This window comes from Medicago truncatula, chromosome 3 (assembly GCF_003473485.1).
Source record: "Medicago truncatula cultivar Jemalong A17 chromosome 3, MtrunA17r5.0-ANR, whole genome shotgun sequence".
NCBI classification, from domain to species: Eukaryota; Viridiplantae; Streptophyta; class Magnoliopsida; order Fabales; family Fabaceae; genus Medicago; species Medicago truncatula.
The window spans coordinates 1,811,869-1,817,868 of record NC_053044.1 but is presented as its reverse complement, the minus strand read 5'-3'; positions in this window follow the sequence as shown (position 1 = coordinate 1,817,868).

Genomic DNA, 6,000 nt, shown 5'->3' with positions numbered 1-6,000 from the left:
AATTTTAGTAGAATATGAGACTTTTTTTATCAACTATTTTTTTATCACTAATATAATATGAAGCCTTATATCAAGTAAATTTCTTCATAATTTTTTAGGCTTACGGCGATTGCTTTTATAACACCCTAAATCCCAAAATAATGTACTTGATATTTGCAAAATTTAAGTCACTATAAATCGTTAAAATTGCAGATTTTCAAAAACTTTTTTAAATAAGGACATCTCAATTCATTCATACGGTTCGTAATAGATTATATAAAAAGTTAATAATAAAAAAATTTGACTTTCTGACTAACACTTAAAACTTACAAGGTTTTACAAATTTTGATTACAAGTATTGAACTAAAATATAATAAGTTAATCCCAACCCGATGTTACCTATCATCAGAGTGGACCATTTTTCCATAATAAGAGATGACATAAGACAAGTCTTCATAAAAGTTATGTACTTAACTCTATGACTCATAACCTATAGAATTGCGATTTCGCAACTGCAAGACCAAGCCAGTAAACACAAACAACGAAGGGGTGAGTTTCGAGAACATGTAATAGTATAAAATAAATGAGAAGAACATACAAGAAATTAAGTCAAAACAGTATCACATTACAAACATAATATTCAAAACCTTAAAGAATATACTATTTCAGCTCAATTCACATTAGTAAAAAAGAAAAATCATTACAACATAAAAATCAAAATCTTCACAAACACAATGTTACAAGTCAATCCAAAATAGTTACCAAAATGTTACTCACGAATAACGATCAAGGCAATCAAAAAACAAAATCTCACGAGCTAATCAAAACACATTCATAATATGAATGTCACAATTCAAACGATAGTAAAAATAGTCACAATTGACATTCAAGACAATCAAGAATATAATTTCATGAGGTAAGCAACATCATTCATAAATCATAATAGAACACATCACAATTCGAACAATGATATGCATGCTCTTAGACTCTAGACATCTCTTTCTTTGGTACCATTCTACTCCGAAGTACTTGGTTAGGAGGTCGATAGTACTATGTCACCACGTGGATGGACGAACAATTAAAAAATGGTCGAGTCCTCATGGACTATTCAAGGTTGACCGAGTCAGACTATTCAAAGTTGGCCGAGTACACAATATTAAGCCACATTCATTAGTACTTCCCAATCATTGGGTTTGCCAGACCCTACCTAAATGATGACAAAACTTCAACTCGTCAGCTTTGAACAAGGTTTATTAAGATAGGGGTAAAATGGCAAGATTATCACCGAGGGAGGGAGAGAGAGAAAGAATTAATTTAGAGAGATAGAGACATAATGATTTTGTTATCGTGTTCTGACTTCACTTTTCTTCACCTACAAGTAAACTTTGTTCAACGTCCTTCAAAGTTTGGATGAAAAACTTTCCAACACAAAAATTCCATCAACATAAGAAATATTGACTCTTCAAAAATAATAAAACGATGAAACACAAAGAGAAAGATCAAAACATTCTCCTATGAGATCAGAATGATCAGAGTGCACTCACTTGAGAAATGAAATCGGAATGAGGTTTGTATTATTGAATTGTTTATTGATGGTCTTTAAAATATATCAAACACCTGTATTTATTTTAGTGCTAATTTGTGTGTTGTAGATGATTTTTGTTTGTATGGGGATGCCAACATAGTTTAGATGTTATACAAGCATAATGATATCTTTGCACCTCTTTGTTTAATATAAATAATAATACTTCTGATGGTAATGACAAAGTAACAATTCTAGTTAAAAAATTTGAAAATTATAACTACATCTAACTGCCACTAATTAACAAAATGAATTGAGTTACTCTTTAAACACTTAATTGTTTACAATTAACAATTTTTATAAAATATATTTAACAAAACAAACAATTTTGGTAAAATAGCTTCAAACATTTATAAGGCGACGACAAAATGAACTACTTATCTCTCTTCAGCTGACTTGTTCAAAATATAGAGATTCAGACCATTTGCAAGAGAGCTCTCCATTTTGGGTGTTTAAATAGATCAGACATGTACACATCATCTATTTTTTTTTTAATTTTCAATGATATTATTTAATAAGCACACAACATCTCCAACGCAGCACCTCTGAAAAAAGTTAATAAATAGATCCTATTATTAACTCAATGTCATTGTATTTCAAAAAAGTTTATTGGTTTGTGTATAATTTATTACATATGGTCCACAAAAATTAAAGAGAGAGAGGGTGCTTCTATAACCACCCTTCTCTATAAGTATCAAACATTTTCTCTCCACAATAAGGATGCTTATTAATTCCGGTGCTAAATAGGTGAAGCACCCACCATTGATTGTGCTCAGATGAATAGTCTTAAGTTAAAAAAAATGAATTATAAAAAGAGTAGTGATATTTTCTTGTAGACAACTTTTGATACGACTTCTTGTTTCTCACTTTTCATTGGTAAAAAATAATGGAGAGAGAAAAATAAAGAGAGAGAATAAAAACATAATGTGCGTATGAGAGAGAAAGTTGTCACAAAATGAATGTACAAATATCATTTCTCTTATAAAAATGTCATATCGCTTTACCCTGCATCATAGGTTAACGGATCATTCCACCAACAAATAATAATAGCATACAAGAAAATAACAAGAGTACAATCAAATTAATTATAAGTAGGGACATTTCTCATCCATATTTTAAAAACCAAATACATATTATCTATAACACATAGAAATATCAAAATTTGAAAGTAAATTTAAAATCAAACTCTTAATCCCAACAACCAAACTAAATTCTTTCAAATATAGACAATGATCAATAATAATGAAAAATCCACTACATAAATTTGATGAAATTTAATTAACAAAAGAGACTGTATTTGTGTTTGAGAAATATGTGTCAAAGATCGTACTTCCAGCATTTTTATAGCAATGTTGTGATTATCAATAAATAAATAATAAAAGAGACTTTGTCAAAAAAATAATAATAAAAGAGACAAATTTTTTTGTGACTTCCTTCCAAAACTTCATGTATATAGCTCTACATTTTTGGTTTATTTTTCATAGTAGGAATTAAATTCAATACCTAAAAACAACACTCATACAATACGTGTCAACCCGGTTGCCTAATACACAAGGTGTTACACCATGCATTTCAAACCCTACCATGACTTGTTTGTTCCCCTAAGAAAAGGACTTGTTTGATAAACAACTCCAAATCAAATGAATAGGGAAATCAAATGATTAGGGTACATAAACATTAGTGATTAAACGAATAAAATGTTTGTTGAGTAGTTCTTTTGGCACACCTTATGTTAGAAGAGTTGCTTTTGGTGATTAATATAATTTCATTTTTGATTGTTAAAAAAAAATAAAAATAAAAAAGAAAGAATTATATAATATTAAAATAAATAAAAATATACTGTATATTTATGTCTATAATCCAAAATTCCTTAAAAAAATGTTTGTATCCAAAACATTAAGATTGTGAACAAACCAAACACTCTTTTTATTTATGTCTATATTTAATATCCTTTTTTCCCTAAAAGAAAAATTATTATCCTTTTAGGTTAAAAGGATAAAAATTAGAGTAAATTACACTCCCCTCCCTTTCCCTCAAAGATGCTTAAATTACACTCCCATCCTCTCTTATGTTAAAATATACACTTGAAAAGTAAAATCTACACTCCCCTCCCCTGTAAGATGCTTGAATTACAACTCTTTCCTTTAATAATTAAATATGCACCACACTTTAATCTATTTTAAGCTAGATAAATATTTTTATGATATATACTAATTTTGAACCACCAATTAAGAAAAATAAATTCATTTCTTTATAATTTAAATGTCAATGATAATTAAATTTAAATATTTTGCTATTAAGTTTATAATTTAAGTATAAAATAAAATTTTAAATAACCATACTTTATTGACTTTAATAATTATTCATATATTTTAATTTTATTTTTGGTTGTTTGATATTTTATAATAGAGTTTAAAAGTATATGTTAATGAAATTGTGAATAAAAAATAGGTATTCAAACTTTAATTATATTAAAATAGACTTGCAGTACTATTGTTTTCGAAATGTGTTAGATTATTATTTTTTTGATAGATTATTAGAAATAAAAAAAATGTTGAGAGAGTAAAGTGTAGATTTTAACACAAGAGAGGAGAAGAATGTAGTTCAAGATTTTCTTAAGGGAGGGGAGTAAATGTTTTTTAATATGTTTTGAATAAGAGGGGAGGAGAGTGTATATTTTAACATAAAAAGGGAGGAAAGTGTAATTCAAACATCTTTGAGGGAAGGAGAGTGTAATTTAATCTAAAAATTATTATCCTTTTATACTACTAGTTTGATAAATTGAATAACGCGTTACGTTTCGAAAACGCGTTTGATTGCATTTATTTCTTTTTCTCAATGCAAGAAAAAAGAGTACACATTCTGTTAAAGCTTCTTTGAGAGAAACTTCATGCCGTGCAGTGCAGTGGAAACAAAGCAGCCAAAATGGACTCATCCTTTTACTAATAACTTGCCATTAAGGTTGGTCCATGGGTGCTTTTATGAATATTTATTGGTGTGACTAATGGATTATTTAATTCGATTTTCTTAGATTGAGTGATAAATACTCCAGTAACCTTGGAGATTTATCATTACTTTTTTTTACTAAAAATAGGATCTTGAATTCAAATTCGGGACAATACGTATATCTGTTTAATAATTTCGATATTTTATCAGAACATAGATTTACGGATTATTCAATGTATTTAAATTGGTTTAAAATAGTTGTCACTAAAGATAGTTAGATTTTTGGGTTTTGTTTCGCAACACTAAGTTTTGAGTTTATAGCAGATAATTTATAGATTCATAAACTCATAAGATCAAAATAGATATATTTAATAGTAATCATCTAAAAACAAAATCTATTTAGTAATAATCCTTTCACACAAACTTATAGGTTTTTACTAATTTTTTTTTTAAGAAGTCAAAAACAATATATATAAAACAAACCGTCCCAATTAAACACAAGATGTGTCTAAAGAGGAACCATACAAAGAGTCAAAACACCAAACAAAAAAGACACACAAAAGAAATAAGAGCCACAACTACAAAGATGAATACCACATGCAGAGAGACGACGAAGTCCACCAAAACTGAAAATCAAGTGCAAAGAAAGGTCAACCAAACAACTTCAAAGCAAGCGCAAATGTTCTTTTTGAATGCATGCACGCCAAAAAGCTGTTGCGCTGACACCCAGGGGCGAAGCTATGTAACAACTATGGGGTAGTATTGGCTACCCCAATTTTTTTTTGTTTTATTTGAATAAGTATAATTTATATTTAGCTACCCCAATAATACATATCTACCTACCTCAAATAAATTTATTTATCATAAGTTAGTTTGATAGATTATGCTCACCTCTTAAGCAACTTGTCGGGTACCGCTGCCCCGGATGGTGAGGTCCTGCAGGTGGTTTTGCGGGTTTGGAAGTCTGGTGCCCCTTCGAAAGTGGTTGTCTTCACTTGGCAGCTTATCCTGGATAGGATTCCTACCAGGCTCAATCTTAGTCATCATGGTGTCCTGCTCCCGATCGGGGGCTTAGGGTCTGTCTTATGCGCTGCGCCGTCTGAGTCGTCGATGCATCTGTTCCTTGTGTGCCCTTTAATACTTCTGGTGTGGTATCAGGTCTTTGGGTGGTTGGGTTGGGAGTTTGTGATCCCCATAGGTCTAGCTCAACAATTCCTTTCCTTTATGAGTTTAGATAGGGGGAAGCGTGTTAGAATATGTTTACTTCTTGTTTGGCATGTTGTTATTTGGACCATCTGGACGTCCTGGAATGAGCTTATTTTTTTTGGTGGCGTCCATAGTGAGGTGCATTTGATAGATAGAGCGAAACTCTTAGCTTGGAAGTGGTTCATGGCTAAGGGCTAGTTCCTGCACATACTATGCGTAGGAGGTGCAGGTTGTCCTTTGTTTGCAACGGTAGGGCGTTGTGGTGGTTGTGTTTCTGGGGTTGGGGG